This window comes from Bos javanicus, chromosome 17, assembly GCF_032452875.1.
Source record: "Bos javanicus breed banteng chromosome 17, ARS-OSU_banteng_1.0, whole genome shotgun sequence".
Classification (NCBI taxonomy): Eukaryota; Metazoa; Chordata; class Mammalia; order Artiodactyla; family Bovidae; genus Bos; species Bos javanicus.
This window is the reverse complement of record NC_083884.1, coordinates 18,833,289-18,853,525: the sequence shown is the minus strand read 5'-3', so window position 1 is coordinate 18,853,525 and position 20,237 is coordinate 18,833,289. Positions and strand designations below refer to the sequence as shown.

At 37.8% G+C, this 20,237-nt stretch overlaps 2 long non-coding RNA genes across 2 annotated transcripts; both read right to left on the bottom strand.

Moving 5' to 3' along the window:
• Positions 1 to 4,253: 4,253 nt before the first annotated feature.
• Positions 4,254 to 14,482, bottom strand: LOC133228592 (uncharacterized). The gene is made up of 2 exons (XR_009730279.1): positions 5,322 to 14,482; positions 4,254 to 4,445 (listed from the first exon to the last, which is right to left on the bottom strand). It is a non-coding gene; the product is annotated as an uncharacterized LOC133228592 (long non-coding RNA).
• Positions 14,483 to 16,775: 2,293 nt separating this feature from the next.
• On the bottom strand, positions 16,776 to 20,215 carry LOC133228590 (uncharacterized). The gene is made up of 3 exons (XR_009730278.1): positions 20,125 to 20,215; positions 19,897 to 20,029; positions 16,776 to 19,345 (listed from the first exon to the last, which is right to left on the bottom strand). It is a non-coding gene; the product is annotated as an uncharacterized LOC133228590 (long non-coding RNA).
• Between the last annotated feature and the right edge of the window lie 22 nt (positions 20,216 to 20,237).

Sequence of the window (20,237 nt, the reverse complement as noted above, 5' to 3'; positions counted from 1 at the left end):
GAGACATTAACCGCAGATAAGAAGGAAAACAAGGAATTCTTTGACTGTCCAGTGGTTAGGACACTTCCACTATAGGGGGGCCTGGGTTTGATCCCTGGTTTGGGAACCAAGATCCACATGCCCTGAGGCATGGTCAAAAAAAACAGGGAAGCAAACAAACAAAGGAAAACATCTCTTCTGCTTAGTGGAGGAAGAGGGGGAAAAGGATGCCTATAGAAGGGGGTAAGTTTGCTGATCTGATGGCAGGTGGCTACATTTTTCATTTATTCATTCAACAAATATTTTTGAGTGCCTGGCACATGCCAGGCACTGTTCTAGATGCTAGCGATACAAAGAGAATAAAACAAGGTCTCCATCTCCATAGAACTTACATATCAGGCAAGTGGATAGAGAAATATGTATGTATATATTTTTCAAAGCCCCAGTAGTTGGTCAGCGCTACGAGAAAACAAGAAAACGTAAAGAAGCTTAGGGAGGGAGACTTGAAAGGGTATCTGTTTAAATAGGGTGTCTAGGATCAGCCTCTTTGAGGTGGGAAATGAAAAGGCAAGGCATTAAAGATCTAGAAGGATTATTCCAGGCAGAGGAAACAACAGATATACAGGCTCTGAGGCAGGAGTATATTCGGCAGCATCAAAGAGTAATAGTAAGGAAGCTGTCTGAAACTAAGATTATAAATCAGTTATACTTCAATTAAAAAAAACAGTAAGGAGGCCAGCACAGCTGCAGCAGAGGAAGGCAGGAGAGAGGGATGAGAACGGTAGGCAAGGTTCTGGGCACAGAGGTCTAGTAGGCTGTGGTGGGGACTTTAGACCTTTAGTCTGAACGTGATGAGGACTCTTGGAAGGTTTTGAACAGAGAAGTGACCGGATACAATCTGTGAACAAATAATCAGGCTCCGGTGCAGAATAGACGGTAGAGAACAAGAGCGAAAGCAGGGAGTTCAGTTAGGAAGTTACTACACCGTCAGATGAGAGGCGGTGATGGCTTGCACCCGCGTGGTAGTTGTGAAACGGTAAAAAATTAGTCCAATTGGGAATCGATTCTGAAAGTGATGCCCACAGGTCTTACTGAGAGACTGAAGATGGGATGTGAAATAAAGGAAGTTAAGAGCCTCAAACACCTCAGAACACTGGCTAACACAGAATTGATTCCTTCAAAGAAACCCTAGCCCAGGTATATGAAGAGAGATGAGATAAGTAGATTACACAGGGAAAATGGAAGGAAATGTATTGGATATATTTGCTAGATGCCTATACTGTGTGATTTTTATGTGTCAACTTGTTGAATCCTCCCCACCACATATGGTAATGTTATTATTCTTGATTTTAGAGATAAAAATTGTAATTTTGGTTAGATTTAATAGTTTATTCAAGTCATCTTGTGAATTTTAATTTGATTAACAACTAAGCTCTTGTCACTAACTTAGAAAATAACACTTTTATAGCACTAGTATTAAGTTTAATCAAATTAAAATATTTAATCTATTTTGAAGCAAACTGGTACTTAAGAAAAGTCAGCTCTAATTAGATGATGATTCAAAGGTATGTATCATTTTGGGAGCAGTTCTGAAAGACTGTTTAGGTTTTCAAGGCTCTCAGAAGCTGATGGCACTAGTTATTCCTCATTTCTAATCTCACTTTCTGAAGAATCATCCCTAGTACAATTTTTGCACTTATTGGGACATATGCCTTTTTTTTTTTTTTTTTTTTGATGCACAAAGATAGATCCAGAGCTAGAGACCATTTCTCCTAAGAATTTGGGCAAGAGCTAGGAGAGGGGAGGAAGTTCATGAACACGTGCCTGTTGTGATGCTAACTCTTCAGCTCTGGGGAATGAAAACTTAAGTGGGGGAACATACGCTGGAGAAAGCTGGAGCAGGGGAACCCAGGGAAGCCTATCTATACTCCCAAGATTCCTTAGCATCTGGACACCGGAACAATGCAGAGTAAGTCTGTTTCTATCTGGACAGGATTCTTACAAGCAGCTGGGGCAGGGCTACTTTGTTTCTTTATATTGCTCTCCCTTAATGTTTATACTCTTTTTAACCTGGAGGAATTTAACCCTGGACATATTTAAGAGTTCTCACCAAAGTCACTGAAGGAAGAGGCAGTGGGATATAGTGGAAAGGTCAAGGGCAATTCAGAGACTAAGATGGCACCTTAGCGGAAGTGCGGGAGAGGAATGTGGACCTCAGAATGCCTGCGCTGCCCCAAATGGGCAACCTCAAGTAGGTCACTTTCTCTGAGCCTTAGGATCCTCATTTGTTAAATAGGGATAAATGAGAGTAAAAATAGGAACTACCTCATAGGTTCCTATGAGACTAAAATGAGTCAGTCTATGAAGTACTTAGCCAAAGGGCTCCACAGGAGAGTGTTACTATTAATAAGTTTCACTATCAGTGTGACTCTAGACAGACAACTTAAACTTTTTTGACTTTTATTTCCTCAGCTGTACAATGATCGATAGAACTAAGTGATACTGCAGATTTCTTTACAACTTTATAGTTATGACGTTTGTTATGTATGTTGTTTCTTAGGGTGATAGGAAAAAAGTAAGAAATCTTCCCATGGTAGCCACCAGGTGGCGTTAGTGAGTCTTATGGACGTCCCACTTTGGGGGGGAACTTCCTAATTTTTTCAGTAAACAACAAAAAAAGTTTAATTACTCATAAACTCTATTCCCAAGGAAATACCAATAAAATCTTGATGTATAACCTTCCATCCAAGTTATTTCTTCACATATGCATGTAAATTATAATTTTTCCATTTTATGAGAAATGGGATACCATATATTGTTTTGTAATCAGTTTTTTTTTTTAAACACAAAAGTATATGGTGAACATTTTCCATAGCAATTGACGTAGTTCTAAATCATCATTCTTAAAAGTTCCATGGTATTTTCCACAGGTATGTGTTTAAACCATGATTTGTTTGAACTATCATCTACTTAGCAAACACTGATTGGAAAAATTTCCAGAAGTGAAATGCCTGGGCTGTGCACCCCTTTTCTCTGTTTTTTGTTTTTGCATCTGGTAGAGTAAGGTCCCTTATTAGAGCCTTCCTTCAGAATTTAATTGACTATCTAAAGCCTTCAGTCTTCTTGATGAAATTTTAAATCTTTTAATAAAATTCTGACCCGCTGTCTCCCCTAAAAATGTCACTGGGATTTTGATTGATACTGTGTTAAATTTACAGATTAATTTGGGGGGGTGGAATCTGCATCATTCCAATATTTTGTCTTTCCATCCAGCAGTATGGTATACTTCTCTAGTCACTCAATTCTGTCAGAAAAATGTCCATGTTATTTAGTTTTCATTTAGCTTACTTCAGGATATTTTTGTTGTTGCTGCTGTTAATAAACACTGTCTGTAAAAATGTTTTCTAATGGCTTTTGCTGGCATGTTGAAACACTGTTAATTTCAGGGTTATTGATTCTGTAGTTGGCCTTGTTACTGAACTCACTTATCGGGTCTAATACTCTTGTCCATCCTTTCACTCATTTTGTAAACACTCACTTAGTGCTTACAGTGTGCAATGCACTATTCTAGGCCTTGGAAATAAGTAGTTAAAAAAAAAAATCTGTTCTCAAGATCTTTATATTCTACTGAAAGAAAATACTAAACAAATAAATATATGACAGGTGGTGCTAAGTGCTAAGAAGGTGGGAAAGCATAGTAAGAGGAGGGAAACTGACCACAAAAAACTCTATTTTGGATAATGTGTTTAAATAAGCCCCCTCTGATACGTTGAACTTTGAGGAGAGACCTAAAATGATGTTGTTTTTCTTGGGTTTTCCCAGTAGATATTTATATCATCATATGTGCCCCCATCCCACCCCACAGCAGGGTCTCCATGCTCCTGGAAGACTGTCCAGTGGCAGTGACACCAAAGATTTAGTTTGTAAAGGAGGCTTCTAGGGTTTTCAGTGACAGTGTTGAAACACTGTCAGTGTTCAAAGATTTAAATAATGGCTCTGGAAGTCTTTGCAGCCGCAACCCCAAGTGGATTTTAGAGGTTCACAGAGTTCAGCGTGCTGCTGTTCAGACTACTTTTCCCTTCCCCTCCCAAATCACGGGATCTACCTGCTTCACCAGTATAAACTGCCTAAGGGGACAATCCCAAGAGACCATTAGTATAGGCTACAAGCTGTTTGAAAGAACAATCCCAACTGGCTATAATTTCCTTTTTAAAAAAATTAGAAATAATTCCATCATTACTCATTGCCTTTTTTAACAGGTCAAGTTCATCACATCGAGTTTTGAAGTAGTACTTTAATGTATTTGTTGGCTGTGCTGGGACTCGGTTGCGTGTGGGCTTTTCTCTAGTTGAGGTGAGCAGTGGCTGCTCTCCAGTTGTGGTGTGAGGGCTTCTCACTGCGGTGGCTTCTCTTGTGGAGCACAGGCTCTGGGGTCTGTAGGCTTCAGTAGTTGAGGCTCCCAGGCTCTAGAAAACAGGCTCAATAGTTGTGGCACTCAGGCTTTAGTTGCTCCAAAGCATGCGAGATCTTCCCGAATGAGGGATCAAACCCATGTCTCCTGCCTTGGCAGGTGGATTCTTTATCACTGAGCCACCAGTGAAGCCCTGACATATAGATCCGTAACCCCATAACGCTTTGTTTTAATCTAGCCTAACTTCCCACTTTTCTTAATCTGTTTTGATTCTTTCATTGTGCTGTTATCAGTCAAATCCCCTATTATCCTTAACAGCTTTTCTAAACATTCCCTTTACTCTAACCCCAAACCTAGTCGTCTGCTGTAATATTGTTTCCTTGCAATACTCTCAAGTTGTAGCTGTTTTGTTCTGCTTTAAATCCTTCAGGTCCTGCTTGCTCCCAATTCCAAACGTTTCCCCTTCCTTGGAAAATCCTAGTTCCTTTGAGGCGCATACCATTACACTACAGCCTGAATCTACCCAGGTTGTGTCTGTGTGTTCACTTTAGTCGTCTCCGACTATTTGCGACCCCATGGACTGTAGCCCGCCAGGCTCCTCCATCTATGGGATTCTCCGGGGAAGAATATTGGAGTGGGTTGCCATTCCCTTCCCCAGGGGATTTTCCTGCCCAGGGATCGATCCCATTTCTCTTAGGTCTCCTGCATTGGCAGGTGGGTTCTTTACCACTAGCAATACCTGGGAAGCCTGCTAAAACAAAAATGTAAACATTCTCAATAGAATGTAAGCAATACACAGAGGTTCAGAACAGAAGAATCAAAATGTCCAGGATACAATCTAAAATTACTAAGCATACAAATACCCAGGAAAATCTCAATTCGCATGGGAAAAAAAGATGTCGGTGCTGAGAGAACACAGAAGTGGACTTACCTGACAAAGGCTCTGAAGCAGTCATTTGTGGGAAGACAGCTCTCCATTGATCTCTTGTATTTCTGCATGTCTTCTAGGCAAGGGCATTAACAGCTTTTTCCTGATTTTTTCAGGGATGTCTGTGTAGCAAACATCCTTAGAAGACAGAGATAATGTCTTCCTCTGGGCCCAAGGGGAGATCTGTTTGCTGTCTAGAATAAAAAAGATGAGTTTCTTTCCATTACTCAGTTGGATAGGTTTGCGAGTCCTTTATTACAAACTGGAGTTTCCCCATAAAGTTCCTCTCCTATCAGGAAACTCACTGCATACACAGGTATTACCTGGTCCTCCTGGCATTACTTGGTAGGAACTGGGACTCAGGAGACTGTCAGAAATCCTGATATTCTACTTCCCACTACTGCAGTGAGTGATAAATTGTCCTTTGTCTCTGATTCCGGAGACTCACAACTTCACCACTATGCATTAAACTGCAACAGCCTAACTTGTTAACTTCTAAGTAAAGTAAAATGCCAGACCTTTCAAAATTCCGAATTCTGTTATAAAAATTCTCTTAACAAGCAATAAAAAAAAGCACTTTTGAAGCCAATGGAAAAATATAAAGTATCAGCAAAGAACAGAAAATATAAAGGAACAAATGTTTAGTTTAAAATTGAAAAGTGTAATAGCCAAAATTAATTATAAAAATTCTCCATATGGTCTCAGTAGGAGAGGAAATGACAGAGGAAAGTGTCAGTGAAATTTAAAACATCAATACAAATTATCCAATCTGAACAACAGAGTGGGGGAAAATTGGATAAATAATGAATAGAATCTCAGGGACCTGTGGGATAATAGCAAAAGGTGTTGAAAAGTTTTTGAATATATAATGAATGAAAAGTCTCAAGTTTGGCAAAAGATACAAGCCTATTGATTCAAGAAGCTCAACAAAGCCCAAACATAATAAACATAAATCCGTGTCCAGACACATCTTCATCAAAATGCTGAAAAAGACAAAAAAAAAAAATCTTGAAAGCAGCCAGAGAAATGCAACATATTACTACAGGGTAACATCAGTTTGAATTACTATAGATTTCTCATCAGGAACCATGCAGTCCAGAAGGAAGTAACACATTTTTAAAGTGCTGCAGTAGAAGAATGGTCAACACATAATAATATATGCAGTAAAAATATGTTTCAGAAACTAAGGTGAAATAAAGGCCTCCTTCTCAGATGAAGGAAAACTAAAAGAACTCATTGCCAGTTGGTCTGTTCTAAAAGAATTGCTAGAAGAAGTTCTTCAGACAGAAGAGAAATGATACAGGAGAGAACCTGGAACATCAGGAATGAAGAAAGAGCACGAGAAATGGTAAATATTTGTATAAATATGGTAGATTATTCTCAAGTTTATAAAACGTATTTGATGTTAAAAGCAAAAATTACACTTTTGTCTGAAGGGTTTTTTTGACATGCGTGCTAAGTCGCTTCAGTTGTGTTTGACTCTGCTACCCTATGGACCCTAGCCCACCAGGCTCCTCTGTCCATGGTATTCTTTAGGCAAGAATACTGGAGTGGGTTGCCATGCCCTCCTCCAGGGGATCTTCCTGACCCTGGGATTCAACCTGTGTCTCTTACGTCTCCTGCATTGGCAGATGGCTTCTTTACCACTAGTGCCACCTGGGACATATGTAGATGTAATTGATGCCAACTAGAACACACAGGGGAGAAGACCAATGGGCCTATGTGGTGGTAAGGGTTCTGTATTTCACTTGAAAAAAAAAAAAAAACATTGATTCTATACAAATTTTAAAAGTTTTAATATTTGCCTTCCTTGAACTTTGTTTTTGCTTCAAGGGCTTTGCAGCTGTTTTTTCCTATGTCTGAAAAACCATTTCCTTATATATACCGTCAGCCCTCCCTATCTGAGGGCTCTACATTGGCGGAGTCAACCAACCTCAGATCGAAAATCTTTGGAAAAAAATTTTCAGAAAGTTCCAAAGAGCAAAACTTGAATTTGCCACGTGCTAACAACTACTTACAAAGCATTAACATTCTATTAGATATTATATGTAATCTGGAGATGATTTAAAGTATATGGGAGAATGTATGTATTAGGTTAAATACAAGTACAACTCCATTTTATATATGGGCACTGAGCATTTATGGATTTTGGTATCCTCAGGGGATCCTGGAAACAGTTCCCTGAAATTGAGAGTGTTTTTTATGTGGCATATAGCTAGATTTTTTAAAAGTTTCAGTTTCTATCTTTGGTAATTTTAATTGTTGTTGTTGAGTCACTAAGTTATGTCCGACTCTTTGCAACCCCATGGACTGTAGCATGCCAGGCTTCTCTGTCCTCTACTATCTCCCAGAGTTTGCTCAGATGCACTTCCACTGAGTCAGTGATGCTATCTAAACCATCTCATCCTCGGTTGCCCCCTTCTCCTTTTGCCTTCAGTCTTTCCCAGTATCAGGGTCTTTTCCAGTGAGTCGGCTCTTCGAATCAGATAGCTAAAGTACTGGAGCTTCAGCTTTAGCAACAGTTCTTCCAGTGAATATTCAGGGTTGATTTCCTTTAGGATTGACTGGTTTAATTTCCTTGCAGTCCAAGGGACTCTCAAGAGTCTTCTCCAACACCACAGTTCAAAAGCATCAATTCTTTGGTGCTCAGCCTTCTTTATGGTCCATCACATCCATACATACTATTGGAAAAACCATAGCTTTGACTATATGGACTTTTGTAGCAAAGTGATACCTCTAATTTGAATACATTGTCTAGGTGTGTCATAACTTTCCTTCCAAGGAGCAAGAGTCTTTTAATTTCATTGTTGCAGTTACTCACTGTCCACAGTGATTTTGGAGCCAAGAAATGAAATCTGTCACTGCTTCCAATTTTTCTTCTTCTATTTGCCATTAAGTGATGGGACCGGATGCCATGTTCTTAGTTTTTTGAATGTTGAGTTTCAAGCCAGCTTTTTCACTCTCCTCTTTCACCTTCATCAAGAGGCTCTTTAGTTCCTCTTTACTTTCTGCCATAAGAGTGTTATCATCTGTGTATCTGAAGTTGTTGGTATTTTCCCAGCAATCTTGATTGCAGCTTGTAATTCTCACTCAGCCTGGCATTTTGCATGACGTATTCTGCATAGATGTTAAATAAGCATGGTGACAATATACAGCCTTGTCATATTCCTTTCCCAATTTTGATCCAGTCCGTTGTTCCATGTCTGGTTCTGTTGGCTCTTGACCCATAACACAGCTTTCTCAGAAGATGGGTAAAGTGGTCTGGTATTCCCATCTCTTTAAGAATTTCCCACAGTTTGTTGGAATCCACGTAGTCAAAGGCTTTAGTGTAGTCAATGAAGCAGAAATAGTTGTTTTTCTGAAACTCCCTTGCTTTTCCATGATCCAATGAATGTTGGCAATTTGATCTCTGGTTCTTCTGTCTTTTCTAAATTCAGCTTGTATGTCTGGAAGTTTTTGGTTTACATACTGCTGAAACCAGCTGAGCATAACCTTGCTGGCATGTGAAATGAGTGCAGTTGTACAGTAGTTTGAACATTCTCTGGTATTGCCTTTCTTTGGGATTGGAATGAAAGCAATTTTAATACATATACATTTATTTTGATTCTTGATGTATTTGAATTTATTTCTACATCCTTTATGTTTACCTTACTTTTTCTGAGCTGGTTTTTTTTTTTTGCCCTTTTATGGGGGGATTTTTTTTTAATTAACTTTTGTTCAGAGTTTTAAAATCCCATTTTTATCTCTTTATTTAGAATTGGTACACTCTATATTTGTTCTTTTTAGATGTTTTCTTGTACCTCTAATTTAACAAAATGTAAACAGTATATTAACCCTTCTAAACAAAACAATGATCTTAGAATCATTTTAACTCTACTGACTACTCTTCCTCCCAACACCTACATGCTATTATTATTTATTCAAGATACTAATTCTGTCCATTTTTTTTTTTTAATTCTGTCCATTTTTTAAACCTCACAGATTACACATTTTTTAGACAGTGTTTAAGCCTGATATGCTGCAGTCCATGGGGTCGCAAAGAGTTGGACACAACTGAGCAACTGAACTGAGCTACATTGACAAGTTTGTTTACCTTTGATTCACTCTCAGTTCTGTCTTGCATCTCAGACTATTCTAGGATAATTCCCTTGTAAATTTTTTTTAAAGTTCTCACTTTATGCCAGGCTTTGTTCTAATTGCTAGTTTCTACTAACTCATTCAATTCTCATAGCAAGTCCATGAGATATATACTGTTACTGTCAACATTTTACAAATGAGAAAACTGAAGCACAGAGATGTTAACTCACTTGCCTAATGTCCCACAACTAGCAAATGTCTGAACAGGGATTCACACCAGTCAGTCTCCAAAGTAAATACTCTTAACCTGTTTGAAACACTGATTCCCTTGTATCATCTAGGAGTTCCTTTAATGCAGGTCTCTGAGGTAAACTCTCATTTCTCATTTATCTTAAGTATTTCTTTTTTACTCTTGTTCTTGAACAATAGCTTGAGGAAGTACACAATTCTAGCTGACCTATTTTCTTTCAGCACTTGAGAGCTATTATTCCATTAATTTTTGGCTTCCATTGATGCTGAGAAATCCATTGTCATTTTAATTGTTCTTCTGCTAGTGGTCTGTCCTTTGGCTGCTTTTAAAGTCTTAAGAGTTCTTCATTCATTTACTATGTGTCATTATGCATTTCTTTTTATTTATCCTGCTTTGGTTATGTTGTGATTCTTAAAACAGCAAGTACCTGTTTTCATCCTTTCTGCAAAAGATAAATATGTATATATTTATTCAAATGTCATATATTATAATATTTTATATTACATGATATTTTATATAAATAATTTAATAAATATTAAATATTTACTAAGCATTAAAATTTTAATCTCATTAGGATACTAGTAACCAGTGAAGATAGAGGGCAGGGGTTGACTGACAGGAGGCCTGAGGGAACTTTCTGGGGTGACAAATATGTTCTGTTTTTTGATACGATTTTGTGTTATAGCTGTGTGTGTTTGTGTGTTAGTCGCTCAGTTGTGTCTGACTCTTTGCGACCCCATGGACTGTAGCCCTCCAGGCAAGAATACTGGAGTGGGTTGCCATTTCATATTCCAGGGGATCTTCCTGACCCAGGGATCAAACTGGTGTCTCTTGCATCTCTTGCATTGGCAGGCAGATTCTTTAAATGATATAGCAAATGTAACAAAATATTAATTAGAATTTAGGTGGTATATATGAGTGTTCACTCCACAATTCTTTTAACTTTTCTGTGTATTTGAAAAGTTTTGTAAAATGTTAGGGGAGACTACTGCCTCTTCTTTATTCTACTCTATTCTTCTGAGACTACTGTTAGTTAAACGACTGACCCTCTCATCCTAGCCTCCATCTCTTAATTATCTCTTTCATATTTTTATTTATTTTTATATTTTAATATTTTATATTTTAGTTAAGTTTCATATTTTGGTTATTTTTAGTTGGGCAAGTATCCCTTAGAAGAATAGAGTAGCCATCATAGTCAACAAAAGAGTCCAAAATGCAGTACTTGGATGCTATCTCAAAAATGACAGAATGATCTCTGTTCATTTCCAAGGCAAACCATTCAGTATTACAGTAATCCAAGTCTATGCCCCGACCAGTAATGCTGAAGAAGCTGAAGTTAAACGGTTCTATCAAGACCTACAAGACCTTCTAGAACTAACACCTCCAAAATTTGTCCTTTTCATTATATACGACTGGAATGCTAAAGTAGGAAGTCAAGACATACCTGGAGTATCAGGCAAATTTGGCTTTGGAGTACAGAATGAAGCAGGGCAAAGGCTAGTAGAGTTCTGCCAAGAGAATGCACTGGTCGTAGCAAATACCCTCTTCCAACAACACAAGAGAAGACTCCACACATGGATATCACCAGATGGTCAATACCGAAGTCAGATTATGTCCTTTAAAAAAAAAATAGTTGGCAGATAATTGCTTTACAATGTTGTGTTGGTTTCAGCAGTACAGCAACATGAAGATCCCTCACTTTTTTAAACATTTGGAACATAGATATTCTATACTTTATCAGTTCTACTACTATGGCCTTTGGAGTTATATGTCTATTGAATATTATTTCTGCATATACTCATAAAATGTTGGCTTCTTGGTGCTTGTAGTTCTTTGATTGTAAACTCTTTTTTTTTTTTTTCCCGGCCATGCCACTTGGCTTTAGGATCTTAGTTCCTCAACCAGGGATAGGACCTGGGGACTTGGCAGTGAAAGAGTGGAATCTTAAACCACTGGACTACCAGAAAACTCCCTTCACCTCATTTCTTGACCTTAATTTTGGGAGTCCTCTTAACCTAAACTGGGGATGTTTACTTTCAGAAAGTTTTGCTTCTTTTTCTGCTCATAGCCAGGGAGCAATACAGACTTGAAATGAATTCAGCTCCCTTAGAGAATCTTGTTTCAGTAGGGACTCTCATGCTTGGCTTTCCACCTGGCAACTGGGCCAGGGCAGTGTATCAGCATCGCAGCTGATATCAGCATAGGTCCTCATATCTGCTTGCTTATTAGCCTGGGCTAAGCATATGCAGTGGTAGAAGAGATTCCTTAGGACTTTCTTAATCTCTTGAGAATAATAGAGCATGTCTTAGGCAGATTATACCCATTCTATAGGAAGAGGGCCCCTCTAAGGACCTTACCAGCCATGCTTCTAGAAGAAAATATTTGACTTTATTAGTAAAGGATGTATTCAACTCCTAATTTATCAAAGATTTTTAAATTAAAAATGGGTGTTAAATTTTAATATCAAATGCCTTTTCAGCATCTGTTGAGAAGGCAGATAAGATTTTTCTTCTTTAACCAGTAGTATTAAGAACTGTTTTATCTCCTAGATTCATTGCCTGTTCTAAAACTGGAACTATGCTCTTTAAATATTTCTCCTTTGCCAGTTGGTACAGTGTTAAGCTATGTCAGTAGAGAGTGCTGGAAAGAATTTTCCTTCTTAATTCTTGCTTGCTTTGTTGCTTGGCACTTGGACCACACATAGCTTCTCTTGCACCCCTCATCTTGCAGTGCCTGCAGCTTTCCCTTTGCCTGGCTCCTGCAGTCTCGGTGGCTTCCTAGCGCCTGACTCCTGCAGTACAAGCGTGTCCCCCAGCACCAGGCTCCTGCAGTATGGGCAATTTCTCCAGCACTCAGCAGCTCCCCTAGATCCCCTACCTTCAGACTATTTTGGAGCAGAGTGGCTCCCACAAGACTCCTACCCATGAACAACTTTCTCTGCACCCAAGAGGGTACATTTTCAACAAATTCCAGAAGATGGATTTCCAGCATGCCTCACTGGTACAGAAGCAAAGCAAATTGCTTGTCAGTCGGCAAGCCATGGCCTTGTCCTCTATGGGCTTCCCCGGTGGCTCAGCGGTGAAGAGTCTGCTTCTAATGCAGGAGATACGGGTTTGATCCCTGGGTCAGGCGGATCCCCTGGAGAAGGAAATGGCAGCCCACTCCAGGATCTTTACCTGGGAAATCCCACGGACAGAGGAGACTGGCGGGCTACAGTCCATGCAGTCGCAGAAGAGTTGGACACAACTTAGCAACTAAACAACAACACAACAACTTGTCTTCTTGCAAAGTCTGGATCTCAGCCTGGAGTTGGGGCATGGCCCAGGAGCACCATGGGGACTCTATCTTAGCCCTAGGGGTAGTAATTAATTCTTTTATCTGATATTCCTATAATATTTAGAGTTCTCTTTACTTTCTATTAGCAAACCCGTTGTTATCCCAGTCTCATCGTAGTTATAATTCTCTATATTAAACTACATGGTCAAATTACTGGTTTCTGTTTCCTGATTGGACCTTGACTAGTACTTTCAGTCATTTCTAAATTTACTGAAAATTAGAAAAAATATCTTCCAGTTTATGGTGTATCTTGGTGGAATGTTCCATATACATTTCGAAATAAACGTGTACTCTGCCATTGTTTGATGTAGAATTCTATAAATATTAATTAGGTCAAATTGGTTGATGAAATTGTTCGAGTCTTCCATATCATTGCTGATTTTTTAAATCAACTTATCTATCAAAAACTGAGGTGAACGTTGAAATCTGTTATAGTTGTGGATTTGTCTGTTTCTCTTTTATGTTGCCAGTTTTTAATTCATGTAATTTGAAGCTTTGTTACTATACCTTCTTGATGAATTGACCATTTTATTATTATGAAACATCCCTGTTTATCCATGATCTTGAGGATAGGCCAAATTCTTTTTCCTAAAGTCTATTTTGTCTGACAATAATATAGGTATTCCAGCTTTATTGTATTTGCACATCTTTTATCATTTTACTTTGAACTTACCTGTGTCTTTATGTTGATGATGACTTTTTTGTAAGAAGTACATCATATTTTGTAAACAATACATAATTGAACCTTGCTTTTTTATTTGGAGAGGTTTGTCTTTTTAATTGCATGGTTTAAACTACTTACAATGAATTATTGATATAGTTGATATTTATTTTCTATTTGTCCAATCTACATTTAAAATTTTTTTCTCTTGTCTTCCTTTTTGAGTAATATGTAGAATATTCCATTTAATTACTCTATTGACTGCCTTAGCTATGCTTCTTTCATCATTTCTGTTGTTCTAAGTTTTACAACGTGCATCTTGAACTCATCATAGTCTATTTTTATTAATCATACTATAATACATAGTATAATATATATATGTTTACTTCTGTTTTTCCCTCTCATTCTTTGTATATTATGGGCATATATTTTCTTTCTATATGTTATAATCCCCGTAGTATACTGCTATTATTTTTGCTTTAAACAGTCAACTCTGAAAGAAATTTTAAAATGAGAAAGGAGTCTTTTAAAATTTATCCAGATATTTACCATTTCTGGTGCTTTTCATCCCTTTGTGTAGTTATGCATTTCCACCTGATATCATTTTCCTTCAATCTCAAGAACTTCCTTTAATATTTTACATAGCATAGGTCTGTTGTGACACATTGTCTTGGGTTTTATTTGAAAATGTCCTTATTTTGCCTTAAGTTTTGAAAGGAAAGTTTGCTCCATAAAAAAATTCTAGATTGACTTTTTTTCTTTCAGCACTTTAGAGATACTGTCTTTTCGTTTCTGATATATAGTGACAGTTCTTTGTTCTTATGTATTTATTGTTTTTTTTTTTTTCTGGCTGCTTTTAAGAGTTTCTCTTCTCACTGGTTTTCAGCAACTGATATAAAGTGCTTTGATGTTTTCTTTTTGTTTATCCTACTTGGGGTTCATGGAGCTCCTTAGATCTATGACAGTATAGTTTTCATCAAATTTGGAAATATTTGCAGCATTGTTTTTTCAAATACTGCCCTCTCTCAGGGGTATTCCAATTACCTCTATATTGAAGTGAAAGTGAACGTTGCTCAGTCATGTCTAACTCTGTGACCCCATGGACTATACAGCATGGAATTCTTCAGGCAAGAATATTGGAGTGGGTAGCCTTTCCCTTCTGCAGGGGATCTTCCTAACCCAGGGATCGAACCCAGGTCTCCCACATTGTGGGCATATTCTTTACCAGCTGAGCCACAAGGGAAGCCCAAGAGTACTGGAGTGGGTAGCCTTTCCCTTTTCCAAGGATCTTCCCAACCCAGGAATCAAACTGGGGTGTCCTGCATTGCAGGCAGATTCTTTACCAATTGAGCTATCAGGGAAGCCCTGCATATTGGAGCACGTCATATTGTTCCCCATGAAACTGAAACTCTTGCCTTTGTAACTATGTGTTATAGTTTTTTTTTAATTGTGCTATAGTTTGAATAGCTTCTACTGCTTGCTGTTAAGGTTCTACAGTGATTTAAAAATTTTTTCATATATTGTATTTTTCATCTCCAGAAGTTGAATTTCATTCTTCTACATATCTGCCATTTTTATCATAATGTTCATATTTAATTATAAATTCTTCATTATATTCATATAGCTTTTTAAATGTCTTAGTGCTAATTCTGTGATCTCTGTCATCTCTGGTTCTGTCAACTGACTTTTGTCTTGGTTATGGGTCAAATTTTGCTGAAGCTTCACGTATCTAGTAATTTTTTGTAGACTAGTCATTGTAAACATTATATTGCTGATTGTCTTGTGTGTGTGTGTGTGTGTAAGTATTGAGTCTTGTTTTGGGAGGAAATTAAGTTACTTGTGGATCAGCTTGATCCTTTCAAGATGTTACTAGGTTACATCTAGAGTAGCTTTTAATCTAGGGCTAATGTAGCCCTACTACTAACGTATAAGCCTTCAGGTGTCTGTACTTAATTGCTCAGTGTTCAGTGAGGTATTTACTCCAGCTGGTAACTCTGAAGTCATCCAGTCCATTATGAGCTCTGGGAATTTTTCCATTTATAGCTCCCTGGTAATTGTTCTTTTCTTGGTGGTTGATCTTTGCTTGGCCTTGCACAGTATTACTCTACACATGCTCAGATTTAGCATGTGTAGTCACAAGCAGTCAGCCAAAGACTCAAGATTTCTGTAAATTTTCTCGGAGTAAAGAAGATTCCTTTTTCTCCAGTATTCTGTCAAGCAAATTCCACAAATTGCATCTTTTTGGTAACCACAATATCCTTGCTACTGCTAAGTCACTTCAGTCGTGTCCAACTCTGTGTGACCCCATAGATGGCAGCCCACCAGGCTCCCCCATCCCTGGGATTCTCCAGGCAAGAACACTGGAGTGGGTTGCCATTTCCTTCTCCAATGCAGGAAAGTGAAAACTGAAAGGGAAGTCGCTCAGTCGTGTCCGACCCTCAGCGACCCCATGGACTGCAGCCTTCCAGGCTCCTCCGTCCATGGGATTTTCCAGGCAAGAGTACTGGAGTGGGGTGCCATTGCCTTCTCCACGATATCCTTAGCCACATGTATAGGGCCGGCATGTTATGTGGTAGGTGCTCAACAAAATATTTTTATGAATACATGGGCTTGTATTCTTTCATATTTAAAGTTTCCATTATCAGAGTCTATCTCCTTTTTCATTTATTCTTCTTGACTGCTCTGGGTCTTCACTGTGGTGCACAGGCTTCTCTAGTTGTGGCATGTGGGCTTAGTTGACCTGCAGCATGTGAGATCTTAGTTTCCCGACCAGGAATTGAAACTGAGTCTCCTGCACTGGAAGGTCGATTCTCAACCACCGGACTATCAGGGAAGTCCCTCCTTTTTCATTTCTAACATCTTCTCTCCTGTTTTAAAATCTTTGCTTTTATTTTGCCATATTTATTTTGTTGAACATATCAAATAACCAGCTCTTTCCTGTTATGATCTGTTCTGTATTTCTGGATTCTAATTCACTGCGGTCTACTACTATTATTTTGCCTGCTGTGCCTTAAAACTTTGTGTTTTTCTCATTTAAGATAAGAGGCAGTGTAATGTAGTGGTCAAAGAACTGGGTTTGGTTATTGACTTTATCACTTATTAGCTGAGTGAACTTCAGGAAAACAGTAAACTCTCCGAGCCTCAGATTCTTTATTGATAAAAAAGGGAGAATGTTACTTGCTTCATATGAGTTAATTTTTATAGAACACAACAGTGTCTGACACATTAAGTACTATATAAGTGATAGGTAAACCATATTTTTACTATGATTTTTACTAATATTTACTAATATGATTTACTAATATTTTTCTATATTGGTTAGTATTAAAAAATTGATCTGTGATTTTCCTTTATGTACTACTTCAGCTGAGTCCTTATCTTGTTTTATTGTTCTCATTGTTATTACTTTCTAAATAGTTTGTAAATCAGTGATTGTGATTTTTCTCCTGAACCAGAATTAGAGATTTTCCTCTTAGCTTCCATACTGTATAGTAGATAAATTTTCTTTTTTCCTTCTACTTAAAGAAAAAAGAAAAAGAATAGCTTGTTTTTATCGCTTTGGTATCAGACAGTATAACTTAAAATTGAGATTTTTCTGTGTTATTTAGAAATAAATGTTTATAAATATGGACATTAAAAAAGTACATCATCTTCAAGGTGGAAAGTTTAATTTTAAATCTCCTAGTTACTTAGATCATCTTCAGAATTATCAGTTGCCTTTGTTATATCAAATACAGGGAATGCTATATAATCAAACATTCTAAAGGTGAGGAGGGAGAAAGGGAATGAAATAAAGGAAACAGCAAAGACCACCATGACTGCATTTTGCACATATCAAATATTTGTAAGTCTTGCTTACTCATAATTTGAGTTTATTATAGAGAAGAATGGCACTACCACAGGCACACTCACCTTTAACTTATTGTCCACTACAAGAAGGCCTTCCATCCTAGCTCCTTGACCGCCTCCACACTTGAACACATCTAGAATTTCTACAGTCTTTGCCCCTGCCCCAACCACAAGAACAGTGGAGATATACAGAATAGTTAAATTTCATAAATCCTCAATGATCCAGCTTATAAAGATGTAACTTGAAGAATTCTGAAATGTAGAATTCTGAAATTTACCTATAAAACGTTGATGGTAATTTGCTACTTAGATGCTAAAACTAAAGCCCTTGTTATTTATAATGTAGTATCTCATAAAATATTTGGGGTTACTATTAACCAGTGATTTGGTAATCTGGTGGAGGCCAATAAGACCAAAGCTATACTTCTCTGGGGAACTGGAATTCTGTCTTTAAGGGAGAGATGATTCCTGCTGTCAAATGGGATGGACAGGAAACCAGAATTAGCAGAAAATCCCTTATATAGGCCAGTAATTCTCAGTGAAAGTGAGAAAGGGACATAACACCCCTCAGGGGCATTTGGCCATGTCTAGAGTTGATTTAGGTTGTTCCAAGTAGGGGTGAGGTACTCCTGGCAGGTAGTAGGTAGAAGCCACGTATGCCGCTAAACGTCTTATAATGCACAGGACAGCTGCCCACAACAAGGAATTGTCTGGCTTACTGACAAATACTGCTTGATATCACTTACATGTGGAATCTAACAAATAATACAACTGACTGTATATCCAAAACAGAAACAGACTCACAGATATAGGAAACAAACCTGTGGTCACCAAAAGATAGAGGGACAAGTTAGGGACAAACTACTATGTTCATAAAATAAACAGTAAGGATATACTGTACAGCACAGTGAATTATAGCCATTATCTTGTAATAACCTATAATGGAGTTTAATCTGCCAAAGTACTGAATCACTATGCTGTATACTTGAAACTAACATAATAAGTCAACCATACTTCAGATATTTACAAAAAAAGAATTATCTGGTGCAAAATGTCAGTAGTGCCAATAAAGGCAAGCAGGTAAACTCTATTTTGTCCTTTGTACTCAGGCCTGAACTTAAACAGTGAAGTTTTCTAGGGGCTACTCCTTGGTTAAGACCAGTTAAAAAATGGCTTCTGCCACAGGGTGGTGGCATCTCTTAATAAATAAAAGTTGACCATAAGTAGTTGTATTTTGTACATAAGAGTACCCTTATTTTGTTAATATCCAGTTTCTATCTCCTATTAGAAAAATACTTTTTTTTTTTAAATTTCTAAACATTTTTATTTCAAATCTCTTTTCACCCCTTCCGCAAAAAGACATGGGTCAGTACAGCAATCATAAAAAGGAGATACAAACACAAGAGTCAAATGTCTCCCGCACTGACACTTTACAAAAAACCGGGAATTGTACATGAGTTTTCCAAACAGGACCTGCAGCAGCTACTAATGTCCCTTTACAAGAGTCAACATGCCTATTAATACAGTATATACAGACACCCCATTCTGGAACTAATCTACAGGGACATCCCAACACCCCCCATCTTAGAAAAATACTTTTAAATAAGCCATCTTACTCTAAACTATGTAACATTCCAGTTGTACCGCTAAAGGATCCAAATTCAGTCTCTTCTCAGCTGTGCAGTAAAATATGAAGGAAAGGAAGGGTTACATGCTTGTCCTTTGAGGCCAAGTGGTAGTGGCGGCAAGCAGTGAAAAACTCCAAGAACAAATGAATTCTCAGAAAACAGGGCTGCATAATCCATCCACTCTTCCCAACAGTAGCATCTTCTTTAAGAGTCAAACCTGGAGGTTCTGGGATTATTCAATAAAAAAAGAGTAACATACACTTTACTCACATTAGGAATCTCTCAAACTGCAGACTGAAAATACAAAACTCTTCGTAACAATGTCAGGGTCTTTTCCATCTACGCGGTGCTGAACTGTGTATAACTGGTAAAGGGTGCAACCTGACAATGCTTACACAAGAAATTTCTCACTAAACTCACTTATTCATCATTTGTTGAGTAACAATGAGCTCTCCGTCAGTAGTCAAGAGCTGACATTCTAGTTGGAAGGCACAAGACATAACCATGAAACAAACAGCGAAGACAGTACTGCTGAGACCAAAGAGCTATACCCCAAAAGTGTACTAGATTTAGAATAAGTCAAGAACATTTTGAGCTGAAGTAATCAGGAGTAGCTTCTCAGAGATGAGACTTTTGAACAAGGATATGAAATGTGAATAGGATCTAAATAAACAGACAAGAAAAAGACTAAACCAAAAAAGAAAAAAATACAAAAAATAGAGCAAGGGTTTTGTGGTGTAGAGACAATGATGCTTTTTCACGATCCTTTAAAATTACCTGATTATCCAGCTTTGAATTCTTCAACTGTTTTTTGTTATTAAATCTTCAGATGCTATCCTTTAAATGGGATAAGTAGAGTAGATTAGAGGAATATTTCCAAGGCTCTCTAAAAGTCTCTGGGATGATTTATCTTTATGGAAATAAAATCACAGGTAAACCATTAGGATTTTCCAGGCCATGTTCTGGTTTCTATAACAGGAAACTGACTAAATGTATTTTACTCACCTGGAACACACATTCAACCAGGTGCGTAACCTTCTTTCCCCTGGCTAACATAACTTGGTATATCAGTAACTGTATAAAGTTTTTCTACCGCAACAGAAATGATTGTCTATTAA